At 52.1% G+C, this 17,446-nt stretch overlaps 1 protein-coding gene across 1 annotated transcript in view; it reads right to left on the bottom strand.

Moving 5' to 3' along the window:
- Nucleotides 1-17,446, bottom strand: part of LRIG1 (leucine rich repeats and immunoglobulin like domains 1) — a 104,052-nt gene that overhangs the window by 32,482 nt on the left and 54,124 nt on the right. The window lies entirely within an intron of this gene.

The raw sequence follows: 17,446 nt of genomic DNA, 5'->3' as shown, positions 1-17,446 counted from the left end.
AGCTACATGGGGTGCCAGCTCTGTGATCGCTGGGAGAAACAGGTCCTAGGACAAGTGGGCAGGGCAAGGTGGTCCCTCACTGGTCTAAGAGACAAAGGCTCAGCTAATGAGCCACTTCCACAGCATTCCCACCCCACGTGGGCACCTCTGAATCAGGCCCATCACAGTTGCTCAACCTCCTCTTGGCTACCATTTCTCCTGACGGAGTCGACACGGCCCTTTCTCTCCTCTCCTTCTGCTGTCTCCCATGCCCGTGCCTTGCCGTCAGGGGAGCACTAGGCTGTCAAGCTACATCTTGCCCAGCCACGCGCCCCAGCAGAACCTAGGAGCCCGCAGGTGCGGCACCGCTGGACTAGACTCACCTGGCTTCTCATTGAGGGCAAGGCGCCCATGTCTGTGCCTGTTGGGCCCTGTCCCTGAGGGCGGGGTAAAAGCTGCCCTGTACGCACCCCCTAGCTAGTCATGGCCATGATCATCCCGACTCCCACTGCTGTAGAGACCCAGACAGATGGGGAAGGTGGTCCTTAGGCCAGGTGCAAACCCCAGGCACGTCAGCCAACAAGTGCACAAATGCCACTCTTGGAGGCGACAATGAATGATTCTCAGATGACGGCTGTGTGCCATCTAGGGCTGGTGGGAATGCCTGCCCACCCATGTCCCACTCCAAGTGAAAGGGTAGAACGAGTGCCTCTCTCTGCAGGGCACAGCTGCTGGGTGGCCAGCGGGACTGCCACTAGCTGTGGTGACTCGCAGCCTGGGGCAGGGTGGGCAGGCATTTCTGCAGGAGAAACCTGCAGCAGTCTGTTCCCGCAGCCACTGAGTTCTATTCTACTGCGTTCCGTAGGCTCCTGAGTCAAAATTCAACTCAATATGGATGGGTTTGATTTTTGTTTCATTTTTAAATTGTGGTTTGTGCTCCATCCAGCAGGAGTCCGCTGACGGAAACCACCAACAGAAACCGCGTGGTCGCCCTGCACACAACTTCCAAAGGAAACCGCCTTTTCACGATGTGTGGCAGGGTGAACTCCAAAAGAGGCCTCACCCTCCCTGGATGCCGGTCGCCATTGAAGTTGACTCCGACAGGTACAAAAGAACAAAGCACTGAGGGTCCTGCACCCACTCCAGAAGGGCTGGTCAGCTGAGTCCACTTTTGCAGTCACGGGGGAGGGGGGGGGGCTGTGAGTCCCATCCAACCTCGGGGCTCAGCATCCAGTCCTACACACTGGACGGGACTGGGATCCAGAGCCTTCAGGGCATAACTTCCTCCTCTTAGCCCTACTATCCAGCCAGGCTGTGGTCTGGCTCTTGACATATTACTCCCGTAACCCTTGTGCCAACCCATCTTACAGATGGGGAGGAAGGCATAAAAGGTTAATTCACTTGCTAAAGGTTCAGAGCGGCTATGCATCTGGCCGGCACCATCCTGCCTGCCACACTAAACTCACTAAAACCAAGCAGGTAGCTGCAGCCCTGGGGAGAAAAACTCTTTTTTGGATACTTTTATTGGGGCTCTTACATATCACCATCCATACATTCCTCCAGTGTGTCAAGCACATGTGCACATAGGCCGCCATCATCATGAGAAGAACTTTCAATGCTGTACCGTTTTCCTCTGCCCTTCTCTGCACCCGCTGGGAGAGCCCCCCCTCCCCACATGCCGGACCACACATGAACTTGTGGTTGGACACTGTTGATGGAGGGGGTGGGTAGGCAAACTCTACCTGGAACCCCTACACACACCATTCCTCCACGCTCCCCAAGGCACTCATGGGCCTCCCAGGCACTAAGCCACAGCGTGCCAACACACACAGCTGCTGCAGGGTTCAGCCAGACCTCACCTATTTACTAATATGGCTGGGCAGCCAGTCTCTGTCTCTAAATAGGTGCTGAGAGTGGCTCTCATTTACTCGGCAGGAAGTGTGACAGAACCCACTGGGCGTGATCTTGAAGGGGGGTGGGCATGGGAAGGGAGGACTAGATAGGGACTTGTCATCCACTCATCCTGCACAACCACCCCAGAGGACAACCCCCCTCAATGTTGACAGTCAGAAATAATCCAAACTGATTTAACATGCTCCACTTGGAAACAAGCAGTGCTATCCTGGATCCTATCAACTGATCAATGAACAGGAGAAAGCCCAGGTTCAGGGAAATTCAGGTCCTAGTCCAAGGATACAAGAGACAAACCCAAAGGTCTGCCTACTGGGACAGATGGGCCACACCCTGGGGAGACAGTGTGTCATAAGAAACGGCATCAGACACCTAGAGCTAAAAGGAGCAGGCTGTGGGTGCACCCAGAAGGGACACCCCCTCTGCTGACCACTGGCACATTCCCGGGTCCACATGCCAGCTTCGGACAACCCTGGATTCCAGGAAGAGGAGGAGGAGGAAGAGGCCGTTTCAGCACTTGGCTGCAGCCTCCAAGACAAGATCTGTTCTTCCCCGCTCTGGGGATTGACACCAACGATGGACCTTTCAAAAATAAAACCAGGCCTGCTTCCGGCCCCATCTGGCAGCCTTTTGATCTCCAGATCATATGATTTGGGATATCTCTTAACGCACAATTTCCCAAGCCTTCAGCATATGATACTGCTCACTGGGAGGGGTGAAGGGTGTGGGGGGGAGGGGGGTGTTAAGGAGGCAGCTCTGTGATGCGGCCCGTGTCCTCCCAGAGGATGACAGGAGCTGTTAGAGCACCAGAGAGGCAAAGCTCAGCCTACAGCAGCAGCAAGGCTCTGCACCCTGAACCCATCCTCGTAATGCATAAAGGCTCGCCCCCAAAAGGGAAACACTGATAAACCCTACTCCCCCCAAATCAATATTGATTCCTGGAAGACCCCACTGCAGGCCACATATCAAGAACCAGTAAATGGAATACGTAATGAACTCTCAAAACTCAATGGCGAAAGAGCAATCCAATTGAAAAATGAGTAACTACACACATGGCAAATACACGTCAATGTGTGTGGCAAGTATTCTAAACCATCAGTGACTGGGGAGATGCAGCACATGAAAACCACGATACACGGATGGCTAAAGTTGGGGGACCATTTTTTATGATGCTAACAGAAAATATTGATGAGACTGAGGGAAAGGAACTTCCTTTCGTACACTGCTGGAGAGACAAAACCAGGAGAGACAGTGGGGGGAGGTTGACAGCCCCGTAACCGCATCCTGGGCCATTGATTCACACAAGGGCCAACCATGACGCTCAGGTAGCTGCATTCCCCAGGCTCCAACCAGGAAGCAGCCTGGTCTGTGAACAGGTGGGGGATTTACAGTCTTTGGCATCTCTATCTCTCTCTCTCGCTCTCTCTCTCCACCCCCCCCCCTTGAAATACTTTTGCAAAAAAGATAATCAACTATGGATACACCAACAACCTGAATGAATCCGCAGAAATTACCCCCAGTCTGCGGCTGTTTCCATGACATCGATTGTCAATGTCCTGGACATAGAGTCAGACAACACGTTACTATTGGAGGAAATGGCATTGAAACTCCTCTTTCTGCATTCTTTTTCACAGTGCATGTGAAATCCACAACTATGTCAAACTAAAATGTGTAAATAAAGCAGCAACATAAAAGATATTCGAGGTGGCACAGAAGGCTGAGGCCAACAGGGTGAACGGAGGCCAGGAGAATGATTCAGCTAACAGAGAACAGCACTCAGCCCAGCAGGCACACATGGAGAGCTGCTGGACCCCTCTTTTCTGGCAGCATGGCACTACAAGTGGGATTTCTCCATCCTTAGCTCACCATCCCTCACCCTCCTGGAACCTCCTTTGCCCCAAAAGGAAAACAAACCCCTTGAAAGAGCTATGATGAAACAAATGGAGGGTCGGCTGCTGCTTCTCATTAGGGGCTTAAAGTGAACATTAGGGCAGGAAAGGTTCTGAGCCTCTCGGCGGGGGGGGGGGGGGGGGGGGGGGGGAGACGGACGGACTCCCCACCCTCCTCAACCATTTACCAGCACCTGCAGAACCGACTGCTACTCAGTATGTGGTCTTCAGAGAGGCTGCAGTGCCCTCCGTGTGCTTGGCAAGAGAGGGGCCAGTAGAGGGACAGGCCTTCCAGTCAAGGGGCCCATACACACCAACCACCCAGTCACCATGGGCTCTCAATACAGGCCATTTGATTCCAGGTTCGAGGCAGGAAGTGCTGTGAGAATGGGAAGGGTGGTGCCAGGAGCCAGCTCTGAAAAGGGCCAGCGGCTAACAGGAAGAGAGGAAGTCCTCGTTCATGCCTTCATCCGACACTGACTGTGGGTGGAGAGACCAGACCCCTTGAAGCCGAACCCCTGAAGGGCCTTCCCAAGAAAGGCTGGCCACAAGGCTGACCCGCAGCATCATTGAGAGTGGATTTCCATACTGGACCCTATGGCTCAGCCAGCCTCCTGGACAGAACTGCTCCCAGGAACCTGGGACCCTACAACCTAAGGGTTTCCCACACCAACTAATGATGGGTGTTTATGCCAAAGAGCACGCCACTAACAGGTGGGGGGAGCAGCACGCACATTCTTAAGTCTAGTGAAGTATCGCTGATCTGGGAGCAGACCTTTCGTTCCGGAAGCAGGGACAGATGACAAAGTGACCTGTGAAAAGTTCCACAACGAGGTGTTTGGCAGTCACCACCACACTCCCTCTCTGGACACTGCTTATGCTGGGATGGGCCTTAGGAAGGACATCTCTCCTTCACCCAGACGGATGCACACTCGGTTGGGCTGCATGCAGTGAAGGAGGCTGACACTGCAGTGCAGAAATCACCCTGGACATCCCCACAGCCAGGGGGAGAGGCAGAGCACGAGCCAACGCTCTCTGCTGAAACGCCTGCCAAGGAATGGCCCAATGGGCTTCTCCAGAGAGGCAGCGAGGCCTACACCATTGTGCCCACTCCTGTAGCCTTTGGCCTTCTCTTCCCTCAGGTGACCCCACAGGCCAGGCTCTTCTAGAAAACTGAACTGATGTCCACCATGAACACTTTTTGTTTTGGGAACCAATTTCCAAGGACAACGTAATCATTCCCTCAGGAGTGAGGGCTCTTTCCCAGAGGATGGGGGAACTGGAGACAGATGGGGGGATTGAGAAGCACAACTGCTGGAGGATCGCCAAATCAGCGCTTGGGCTAACACAGTGCTCCAGAAGCAGCGCGAGCACACCCTCCTGAGAGCTGAGTGTCTAGCACAGGGCCACAGAGAACGGGGATGGGAAGAACCTGGGCAGCCACTTTCCTGCAGACTGCTGTGCTCAGCCAGCCCTTCCTCATTGTCTGGAAGCAACATGCAATGAGAACTTCACTGTGTATCCCTTTTCTCCAAAGAGTAATTTCTCCCACTCCCTCTGCCCCCATCCCACACGGGTCTGTGGTCCCAGAAACAGCCGCCTTCCTGCCCTAATCACAGCAGCCCAGACCTGTCGGCTGCAAACGGACTGTGAGCTACTACCTACCACAGTCGCTGCCACAGGGTTGCTCCCATTGGAAGCACCCTTCCTGTCCTCCCGCCTCCCGATGCACGGCACTGGGCAGCCCTCCCGGGAGCCTGCGTTTCCATCCGTGCCAAGGCTGCTGGGTGCTAAGAAGCATGCAGCCTGCTACAAGGAACAAGGAGGGTCGTGAGAGCAAGCTCTCGACTTTAACAACAACCAAAAAGCCTTGGATCAGAAGCCTCCATTGGAGAATTTTACCCAACATTTCAAAAGTGTGGACACCAATATACCTAATCTCTTCCAGGAATGCACATTCCACGACCTGATTCACTCTAGAAAGCAAACAGAACCCTGACACCCAAACCAACCAGAGTCACCAAGCCACAGTCAGTCAGTATATTCCTTATACAGATAGAAAAATCCCTCACAAAACACTAGCAAATGCACCCTGCCTGCATACTAAAAGAGTCCTACACTATGACCAAGGGGGTTTTATTCCATCCTTGCCACAACAATCACTTTCTATTCACCAGGGACAACATACGGAGGAGTCGTCCAGACTAAGAAAAGGGCATGGAAATGTGTCACTGTCGCCAAGACCAGAAGAACTGGATTGTGCCCAGTCACCACGAGTGAACACGTTTAGCCAGAGATGCCATAGTAAAATCCTGATCAAAAGCCAACAAGACAGGCCTAGATTTAAATTTTAAATTCTCAAGGACTCTAGATTCCCTGGTGCCGTGATGGCTGGGTGGCTCCTGACACTAAACTCCAGAGCATCCCTGGAAGTCTCCTTAAACTGAACAAGAGTCTAGCTTTACTGCTTCAAAAAGGTCTCCCTTAAACCTCATGCTCTTTTAACAACTGTCTAGGTGGGATCCAGTTAGCAAGAACTATTGAATTGTTGTTTTGTTTTTCCATCTATGTCCTGAACAACAAAATAAAAATGTTGAAAATGAAGGAAAAAAATGTCTTGACCGTTCACAGGATGACCTGGAGGGATCTGAGGTAGGGAAAACAACAAACACCACTGCTAGTGCTTAAGCCTCCCCCCCTGGGTGCTAATTGGCCTGTGGTATGCCATGGGCACCCAGAGGTGTTCAAGCTCTCCCTAGGTCAAAGGAATGGTCTACTCTTAAACAAAACATGTGATTCGCCCTGCTGCTGTGGCACCCACCACAAGAATCTGCATGAGAGCAGGGGAAGGAAATCTCACTTTGCTGTCCTCACCGGCTCTCACAAATGCAGCGAGAGCAGGGCGGGGTGGTGGTGGTGTCACCTCACACAAACAGATGTGGGGATCCCTAGAAATGTCACTTCCAGCTGCCTTTCTTACAAGAGACGTTTAGTTAGCTGAAAGCGATAATGTGCGAGTAAGATCCACTTTTAGAGGCGGTAGGTGGGATCCTCTGGGAGTCCTGGTGGTGTGAGGGCTGCACATTGGGCTGCTACCTGCAGTTGTGGTGGTGGCCAACAGTTAGAAACCATCAGCCTCTCTGCAGGAAAACGACAGCGCTTTCTACTCCCATAAAGAGTCAGAGCCATATAACCCCAGAGGGGTAGTTCTACCCCGTCCTATAGGGCTGCCGTGCTGGGCATAGAGTTGAGGGCAGTGAGTTTAAGTAGGTGCTTCCAGTGCAAGCAGTTATACATGCCACCGCTAGCCAAAAGGTGGGCTGTTCAAACCCACTCACCAGAAGCAAGTTGGTGGTCAGCTTCTGCAGATACTACAGCTCAGCAAGCACTGAGCAGTCACAGCTGAGCAAGTAGCCCTTAACCAGTCTCAGAGCAGCCCTCGAGCTTCAGCAATGCTCAGAGCAAGCAGCAAAAGCAAGGTCCACCCTACCCACCATGCTGTACATATTCAATATCCACATGTCCCTGTTCTGAGATCCAGTGGACCTTCTCTACAGGGTCATCAAGAGGATGATCGCTCTCAGGTGAGCTAACTGGAGGCCACCGAGAACCTACCCAGGTGAGACAGCAGCGGTGATGAGGGCAGGGTTCAAACCTTCATCAGTCCGATTCCAGAATCCTCTCATGGGGAGTCCACTCTGCAAATGGAGAGGCCCATTTTTATTTATCTTTTTCCTAAATCTGGTGACACAGTAGTTACACTTTTGCTAGTAACTGCAAGTTCAGCAGTTCAAAACCAACAGCTGCTCCGCAGGACAGAGACTCCCTCGAAGAGTTACAGACTGGAAAACTCATGGGGCGGGTCTACCCGGTCCTTCAGTGTTGAGTTTGGTTTGTGTTTTTTCTCTAAAGTCACCAGGGAAAGGGGCTCTGGGATTTGAAAGCTTGTTTCACAGTAGCCCAGTCCACCTCCCCCGCTGACCAAAACGCCCCCAGACCCCAAGAGGCTCTGCAGAGCGAGACCAGTGGGCCCAGCAAGCATCGCCTGCTTCAAAACTAGGAGGAAAAACCACAAATTGGCACCTTTATCTCAGCTGTTTGGGTTTGAACGGCATCCAGGGAGTGAGGAAGCGGCCGGGGAATTTGCCTTGAAGTGATGTCGATGGGCAGAGAGCTGCTATCCCACAAGCTGGCAGAATCGACCAACAAGTCTGGGCTCTACCCAGACAAGAGGACAAGCTGACTTCCCCACGGAGCTCTCCGCAGAAGGATGGACTCTGAGGGTGATGGGAGGCCTGGAAGGTGGGGGGGGGGGGTCAGCCTAATCTTGCCAGGCTGGACACAGATTCCCTGCTGGCTTTGCAATAGCTGCTTAACATCATACCCAGGGCTGCCCAGAGTGATGCCCTTTGCCTGGACCGCAACCTCATTCAGGCCACATGGCAGCGGCTCTCTGCACCCCGGGCAGCAAGAGCGCTTCTCACTGCTAGCAGCTTTCCCAAGTTAGTACTTGACCTGACAAGACACTCTCCAATCTCCGACGTCCACACATCTCCAGTCACATAGTATGCACAGGTCCCCAGAGGCAGAAAGAGATCAGGGGCTCACCTTCTCTACTTCTCAGCTCTGTGACTATCCCTCTCTGTGCCTCAGGTGCCCCATGCATAATCAGGTGCTGCTGTGCTGACTCCAACCCCCCCCCCCAGGTGGATCAAGTTTAAACTTTGCTGCACTCGGTTTTCAGTGGTTGATTTTTCCATAACTGAATCACCGGGTCTTTCCTCTGAGGTCTCTGCCAACAGTTAGGTTAGCAGGCGAGGGTGTAAACTGTTTGCACTGCACCACTCCAGGCAGGGTGGGTGGTGAACTGAAGCCTGGGAAAGCACCCAGCCATACGGGCCTGGCGGTCACTGTAGGGACTTCTTAATCTCAACAGGATGCGCCGTATGGCACTGCTGACACCAGACCACATCTGAGTAACAAACACAGCAATTTCGTGTGATTCGATGTTACACGCTGAGTGAACAATTTTATCTTTAAATGGCCCCAGCCTTTGAACAAGCAGGGTGAAGGTAATATTCCCTATGTATCTCCCAACAATGACAAGCCTTATGGAAGAAAGGCCCCCCAGTATAAATACAAACACATTTCTTCCACTTGGGCTATAAAAGCTGAAAATGGCTCCCAGGTGTGAGCAGACACAATAGGCCCTGCCTTCTTTGCAAGGTCACCCCACAGGTCAAAGTCAAACCGGCCATTTTCGGATTAGGTGCATATGCACATGTGGCTTCCCAGTGGTAATTGGATTACACCAGCCACCTGCAGGAAGTTGGGGGGTGCGGGGAGGAGGAGGAGGAGGAAATGGTCCCAGTTGGAAGGAGCCTGTTGATATGGGCCTGGGCCAGAGCCTCTCACTCAGGAGGTTGTGCAATAGGCAGAGCAGCTCAGCTCCGTCCCCTCCCGGGTCAGCTCTCCCAGCCTGCAGGGTTTTGGGCACCCACAGCTAGGCAGAGACCAAAACAGTCTGCAGGGCCGGGATGGGGGACTATGGAAACCCTTGTTCCCCCCTGGACTATGAGGGCTTACATGGTCAGGAGGAAGCAAAACCAAACACCCACAAAACTCAACTCTAAACAACAGAACCGAAGCTACTGAGCTCCCCAGCCTGCCCGGTCCACAACATCCCCACCTCCCCACTTCCCTGGCCCCCAGCAGCTGGTGCTCCCTCACTTTCTCAGCAAATGACTTACAGATGGACCGCTCATCTGGCAGACTCCCCACCCCCACTCAAAAAAGAAAGAGAGGACGGCAAAAGAACAGGAAGATGACAAGTCCTTCCTGATGTAACTAGCAGGCTCCTCCCTAGGCTCCCTGAGACTAGGGAAAGTGTCCGCCCATGCTGGGCCTGTGAAGGCTTGGGGACAGAGCTGCTTCCTTTGAGAATGAGGTGTTTACTTTGCCATTCTGAGACTATCTAGGGGGCTTTGGCTTTCTAACTTCTGATGAAGCTGCAGTTCTAAAGACTACTGGCCCTGCGTTCCAGCAGAAGTAGCTGAGGGACTCCAGACAACAAAACGGAGGGTGGGGTGGGGAGCTGGCCTAAATATGGAAATCGCTATGTCTCCTTAATACCCCTCCAGGTACTCTTCCAACCAAGTCATTGCTGAGCATTTAGGAAGTGCCTCTTCTGTTGTAGTGCCCCTGGGTGGTGCACAGCGCACACGCAGCTGCAAATCAGCAGGTTGGCTGTTTGAATCCACCCAGAGGTGCCTCAGAAGAAAGGGCTGGCGATCCTCTAACAAAACCAGGCACGGCCCTCTCTCTGGTGGCTCTGAGGCACGTGGGTCCACTGTGAATGGGGTCAGCTCCATGACAGCCCCTTGCTTGTATTTGCAGAGCCTGGTGAGCAGTGAGTTAGGCATGGGGTTGCCAACCACCAGGTCGACCATCCAAACCCAGCCGCTCAGGAAAAATATGGGTCACTAGGAGTCAACTCAAGGGAAGTGAGTTTGTGTTATTTTCCTGTGTGTAATTTACTCTGGCTTGTAAGTTATCGTAAATGACGTGTCAGGCTGCTGACCCCAAGAGCTCTTGTTCACTGACCAGCCACTCTAAGGGAGAAAGATTCTGCTCCCATAAAAATGTACAGTCTTGGAAATTGATGGCAGTGAATATTTCTGGTTTTCCAAGGCAAGAAAGGAGGGCCCACATAACCGAAAAGCCTAAGCCAATGGCTCTTCTTCCGGAGCCTGCCTGCCATCCATCTCACCAGTGAACAGGGCAGATGTCCTCTAGACATCCCCCAGCTCCTCCTTGTATTACAATTGGTTGTTTACACATTGTTGTTGTCTACAGTCTAGTCAGATTACAGTCCTGGGACGGGGCCCTGTGTTCACAGTAGCCTTGCACACGAACTCACAGCCTCATCATAAAGCCATTCGGGTTACTTCTGTGCTCCTCACTGACGACTGGGAAAACAGGAGGAGGCTAGAGTAGGCAGGGGCCTGGGCTCGGGATGAATTTTGATTCCCCCTTACAGTAAAGTTCTCCCCTTGAGGAATAGTCCACCTGGAATAAAAATCATCTATATTTCAGGTGAGGGCAAAGATTTATCTAATACCTAACACACTCACTGCCCTTGAGTCAATTCTGGTTCAGAGCGACCGTACAGGATAGGGTAGAAACTACCCTTGTGGGTTTCTGAAGCTAACGCATGACAGTTCTATGGAGCAGCTGGTGATTTTGAACTGCTGACCTTGCAGTCAGTCACCCTATGTGTAACCACTATGCTACCAGTCATTACGCTGATAGCATGAAAGAAATAAGCAAAACCACTGCCATTGAGTTGATACCAACTCAGTGACTCTATACGACACGGTGGAGCTGCTCCTTTGATCTTCAAGGGCTGCAACTCTTGATGGGAGGAAAGCCACAGGGGCAGCTGGTGGCTTCGAACTGACCTTGCGGTTAGCAGGCCAATGCATGACCACTAACCCCACCAGGACTACCAACACTACCCATCAGCAGGAAGGTGCGTGGTGCTGACACCTGACTCCATGCCTTGACGACTCCTGCCAGGAAGGGAATGGCTGTAAGCCGACCAGCTGGTATCCATCAATCTTCTACCTCACCAATCCCCAAGCACTCCCTGCCGGCTGAGCTACCTGGTCACCGTCTGCTGTTGAGCCTGCTGTGGTTAGCATCGGATTCCCCAATCAGCAAGGTGAGCACGGACTTACATGTGCTTACTTACTAAGCTGCAGTGAGCGACTGCACCTTTTCACCACATCAGAGAAGCTACTTCAAGGTATTGCTGGTAAGTGTCTCCCTCCCAGCCCTGCAGAACTTCTCTGAGAATCAAAGCTGCTCTTCAATCCTGACAGAGAGGGAGTTCCCAGGAAACAAAGCAAGCATGGGCTTCCTCTAAATACTCACTAATCTGTCGAGATCCTGCTTGCGGTGGGACACATGTGCAACTGTTGACTGCCGATAAGTAAACACAGTCCGCCTGGGCTTACCTTGCTTGTTGGGCAATCCACCCCTGGCTGCTGCTGAGGTGGCCCTGACTTGTGACCACACACCCAAGGTACAAAACACTGCCAGGCCCCAAGGTTGCCTGGGGTCTCAGGCCTTTTCCACACTGCTCTTTCTAGAAGCTTCCCTGAGACCTATTCAGCATCCCTGCAACAAACAAGGCTCCACAGAGGGGTGGCTGGTGGCTTCACACAGGCTGCACGCTCCAGAACCCAAGCCCAGCCTCCCACACAGGAAGCAAGCAAGCCCTCTCCCACTGAGCCACCCCGACCCCTCAGGGAGCCATGAGTGGCCAACAATAAAGAGAAAATTAAGCCGAATTAAATTTACAACAGCTGTGGGCCTCAAACCTGGGGGCCCGGCCAGATCTATGCTGCCCAGGGTCCTTGCAGCACTCGGTGCCCACCGGCTGCCTCTAGCACTTCCCTCAGAAGTAAGCCCTCGGCCCCAGGGTCCAAAACAAACTCCCCCTAACTACACTGCTGACATCGGAATGTATCTAAGTAACTCACAGCCCACAAGAGCCTGAGCAGATTGGCAATGACTCAGTACAGCAGATGGAGGGGGGGGGAGGGAGTGTTCTTCCTAAAGAAGCTTGAAAACATGTATGGGGAAACGGAACTGAAAACTGGTGGATGTTCTCCAACACCTGGTGGAAACCCTCAACAAAATTAGAAGGCAAATTCCACAGCATAATAAAGGACATGTATATAAAACCAATGCTGCTCTCAATGGAACGAAACCTAAAGCTTTTCCCTTCTGGGGAAAGGTGTGGGGGCCACCTCTGACCTCCTTGGCTACAGGAGAATCCAAGGTCTATTTATTGCTACAAGGCAGAAGTCAGACATGCCTTCTCCATCCTCCTGTCACCCTATTCTGACACCACCCATTCCACTCCAACAGAGGGACCCTATAGGACGGGGGAGAACTGCTTTGTGGGTCTCTGAATCCTTTAAGGGAATAGAAAGCTTTATCTTTCTCCCACGGGACGGCTAGTGGTTTCAAACAGCTGATCTTGGGGTTAGTGGCCCAGCACATGACCAGTACACACCAGAGTTCTTGTAGCACCAATCTCATGTCCATCAGTGCAAGAGTGGATACCCAGTTTGTTACAAACACACACCGGAATACTGACCCACAGCCACGCTTCAGGTGTGAGCAGAACTATCACTCACATGGCTCTGTTAGGATAATCCACCCCTGAAGATCCAAGGGCATCCTTTACGCAAGGACAGCGCTCAGGGAGGAGAGAGGAATGGAAAAGAAAAATGGGGAAAGTGGGAATGCGATGGATGAGCTGAAACAAAATGCATTACTGAATGGACAACTCATGATCTGTTCTAATTCACAATAAAAGGTTTTAATATGGGGGGTGAGGGGGAGTAATCCCATGAACTCTGAAGGCTCCACAGCATGAGTGCGGACGAGCATCAGAGCAAACAAAGCTCCGATGGCCATAAAGTAAGGTCACCTGAGCGGCTTTCCTTCAAAAGAAAGGTTAAACTGAGCAAACCACAACCATGCCCAAGGTGACGGCACTCCAGGAAGACTTAGCTGTTTCTCCGTCTCCTAAGTCCACCCGTGACTAGGTCCACACTTACTTTATAGATGGTCATCAGGCGAGGGCCCTGCGCCTCCGGCTGAGATGCTGCATCCACTCCCCCCTGCACTCGCCCCAAGGATCCAGCTGTGGGCCAGCAAGCACAGGGCTTCATCACAGACCCGACCCCCAACAGAGTCTTCTTTCAGGTGAAGCGATGGAAGAAAAAGTTCTCATGGGAGCTTTGTTCAGAGAAAGGCAGGAGGCCCCACACCACCTCCTAAAGAGAGTGACACCCCCCACCCCCGCTGACACCAGTCTTTAGGAAGGTCTGCACTGTGACTGCAGGCCTGACTCACAGCCCTGTGCCCTTCTGAAGCTGCCTTCTGGGTCCTTTCTCCAGGCGCCCACGGAGGGACTCTAATTATTCTCAGCAGCCCAGAGCTGTCAGCCGCAGGCTCAGATCACCTCGGCCTCCCGGGGAAGGCTTGCTCTTTAATTACACATTAATGTGAATTGATCTTTACATTAACAAGCCTGTGAAGAAGATTGATCCCCTCCCCTGCTCTGCCTAGAGGGCCAGCAGAGCGCTGGTGGAGAGTTAAGTATTCCTATTGATTTCACTTCACAGCAAGGAGTTATAGTGGACGCTGCTGGGGAGGCCTCCACTCCACTCCACTGAGGCTTCTCCACTGCGACTCACATGCAAGGGACACAGACAGGCCACATCTCAAACCTCCACCCACTTGCTGCTCCCCAAGTTACAATCACGATTTGCATATTCCAACCTTTCATTTAACCAGTTTGTTTTCAGCTAACCGCCATAGGTAAAAGCATCTGGTATTTTTATTTCCAGCTACATTTGCTAAGATGAAGAAGGTACTTTGCTCATGAAAAACTCGTTTTCACATTAGTGGGTGCCAGTGGCTGAAGGGGGCGGGCATGGGAAGTGCTGATGGCTCCTTGTTTCTCTGGGGTGATGCTAGGTTTTGCAATTAGCTAATATATGCAAAGCCACTGAACAGCAAACTTCAAAATGGGAGGAAAAGGAAACCATGTTATATAACTTATATCTGAATGAAAAAAAAAATAGCTTACAAAAATGCCCTCCTCTCCTACAGAATTAGGAGTAAAAGGTAGCATGTCACGGTGTCCTCAAATACGACATAAGCTTAAGGACTTGTAATAGCAAAGTTACAAGATACAACACAAACCTAAGAACTTCTAATAGCAGTGTTAAAAACTGACAAGTCATTGTGCACGACTAGCATTAGCTGTGGCTCCTGGCTGACGTATGACAGAGGTCGGGATAAAAAAAGCCAGGGTATGGTTAAAGGACAGGGGAAAAAAACCCTCATGGAGTCAACTTTGGCTCAGTGTACAGGGTAGGATGGACTGTTTACGGGAGTAGAAAGCCTCATCTTTCTTCCTAGGAGCAGCTGATGGTTTCAAACTGCTGACCTTGCAGATCGCAGTCAAATGTACAATCCGCCATGCCACCATTATGTCACCAGGGCTCCTGGTTAAGGGACAAGATCCTGGAATCTAGCAGCAACTGGAAGAGGAGTTACAGGAGTGAAGCAAAGTGCCTATGCGGGAAATAACCAACAGCCAGGAGGCGACACGGAGCTGCCCGACTTTAAAACCAAAGACCATTTCTCAGCAAGCTTTTGATTTCATCCTAGAACTGGGAAAGGGGCAACAATTGTCACTGTCACCGCTCTTTCCAATGTGACAAGTGCAGGAATGTCACAGGAAGATGCTGCTTCTACGCCTGACCAAACTGCTGCACTTTGGGGGTCCTAACGGAGTTTCCTAGACTTTAACAGTTCTTTAAATCTCAAACACCCCCCAACCCCGCCCTCAACATAGCAAAAGTGGGCTTCTCTTTCCGGAGGGCTAGTTTACGGATGGGCCGCCTCACCCCAGCCCCGTCCTATTAAAAGCCCTCTGTGAGTGCTGTGCTTGCTTTGTTATTAAGGACAGGCGGCTTCGGCATGATTCTCAACACATAACATGCGGAGAACTCTGCTGCTGGAAAACCCATCGGCGGAATTAAGCTCTTTCCATCAGAAAGGAATCACCAACTGCGATTGGGCAGCTGTGGGGCTACAGTTTCCACAACCCTGGAATGCTGGTCTGAGCCGCCGATATTACAGCCAAAGGCCTTCCCAGCTGGGAGAAACCAGCAGAGAGGGTGTGCTGGCCCGGGACTGGGACCTAGTGCCAGGCATGTGGATAAGGGGGCGAGGAGACCCACCAGCTTCCAAACGCAAAGGAGATCCACAGGCCATCCATGTCTGTAATCGCAGGGGTTTGAGCTGAAATCCCAAACTGAAAACACAGCAGCAACCGTAGTTCCTAGATTTGGGGCGGGGGGGTGGTGTTTGAGCTATTTCTTTCATTGACATGAGTCTCCTGGCTACAGGGCCACAAAGGCAGTAAGGATAAGATTAACAAGGGTGCTGGGTACATTCAACATCTCCTTAGCCCCTCACTCAGCAAATTCCATCCAAGACAGACCATCTGCCTAAAACGGGCCTCAGCACACACCAGCTCTATCTCTTTGCATGTTTTTGATTATTTTTATGGTCCTCCTGCCTGCCCAGAAAGGGGAAATGGGAACAAGAACTTGGGATTTAGTGTGACCGTTTATGACACTGACTGAATCTGTTGCTCTTTAGCAGATTCGGACTCACAGCAACCTTGCAGGGCAGAGTAAAGCCGCCTCGGGGGCTTGCCCACCCCCTTTGCCACAGGTTACCCGAGGTAAGTCACCACTACCCCCAGAGCAGGTGTGGGGTCAAACCACTGTATCAGCAGGGCGGGAAGGCAGGTGACTTTGCTGGGAGCTTTGATCCCATTCAGCCTGCAGAGGTCACCTGGGGAGGGAGTCTGGGCCACAACTGCGGTGGCAGAGGAAGATGGCAGGGGGATTGTCTACAATCCTGTCACACCAGATCCAGGTTCCGGGAGCAAGATCAAAGAACACAGCCCCATGGAAAGAACATGGAGGCTGGTGACCCCTTCCCTCTCTGGTCAGTACAGGGAACTCCCTGACCACATGTCAGATGGAGACCAGCTTCAGGCCAATGCTAACCTAAATTTCCCAAATAGAATCTAAAGGCGAAGAGACAGGGACAGAACCCCTCCCCCATCACTTTACATAGTTTAACTCTGTCAAATGGAATCCAGCTAGCCAGCACCACTGCTTCTGGCACCGGAGCCAAGGAACAGAAATATGTCGGTAGTCAGCGGATCAGAGTGTGATTCAAAATGCCACAGGCCTTCGGGGCAGGCTGGGGTTTCAGGCATTTACCTGCCAAATCCTGCAGGGACGAGGCATGGGCATCTCAGGTCCACCTACTAAAGACAGGATGGCAGGGAGCCTTGATTTCCTCCCTGGGATGGTAACAGAGATGTGGCTACAGCCCTGCTTCTGCACAGTGATGGGGCTCTCAGCAGACAGGTGGGCAGGCATCAATGCAACTGCTGACTGAGCTGGTCCACGGAGGATCTGAGACTGCGGTCATGACCCACTCAGAACTCCTGTTTCACCTCTGGTACACACACTGCACTTTCAACAGCAAGGAAGTTAAAGGGTCTTTAGCTGCCTGGCTTTAGGTATACGAAAGGGTTACCATGTCCCTAATTAGGCTCACCTATGGTGAATTAATTAAACTGATCCTAAAGGTGACATCTTGCCAAAACCAGAGAGGCTTCGTGGCAGCAAGCCACTAGGAAGGCCCCCCTCGCCCCCGCCTTGTCACCCATCTACTATGTGTTGTGCATAATGCCAGGAGCTTCTTGTACACCTCACACTGTCCTCCAACCCTGCAGCTTTTCCCTTTGCATGCAATGGGCCAAGGGCATACTTTGCAAAGGAAGAAGAGGTTAAGCCGGGCATGGGGCTGAGTTATGTGGGAATCCCAGGTTCCTACAAGGCCTTGGAAACAGTGCTGCTCAACTCCCCTGTAGAGGGACAGGGCATCTCCTGAGCAGAGAGCCTGCTGCCAGCAAAAACCCGGAGACGGTGATATTCCCTCCCGCCAAGTTCTTCACCTCAGCCTGCTGAGCCTGCGGGTAGCAGCGA

The sequence above is a fragment of the Tenrec ecaudatus genome, chromosome 5 (genome assembly GCF_050624435.1).
Source record: "Tenrec ecaudatus isolate mTenEca1 chromosome 5, mTenEca1.hap1, whole genome shotgun sequence".
Taxonomy (NCBI): domain Eukaryota; kingdom Metazoa; phylum Chordata; class Mammalia; order Afrosoricida; family Tenrecidae; genus Tenrec; species Tenrec ecaudatus.
Note: the sequence above shows the minus strand (reverse complement) of the source record. Positions and strands in the feature narration are given on the sequence as shown.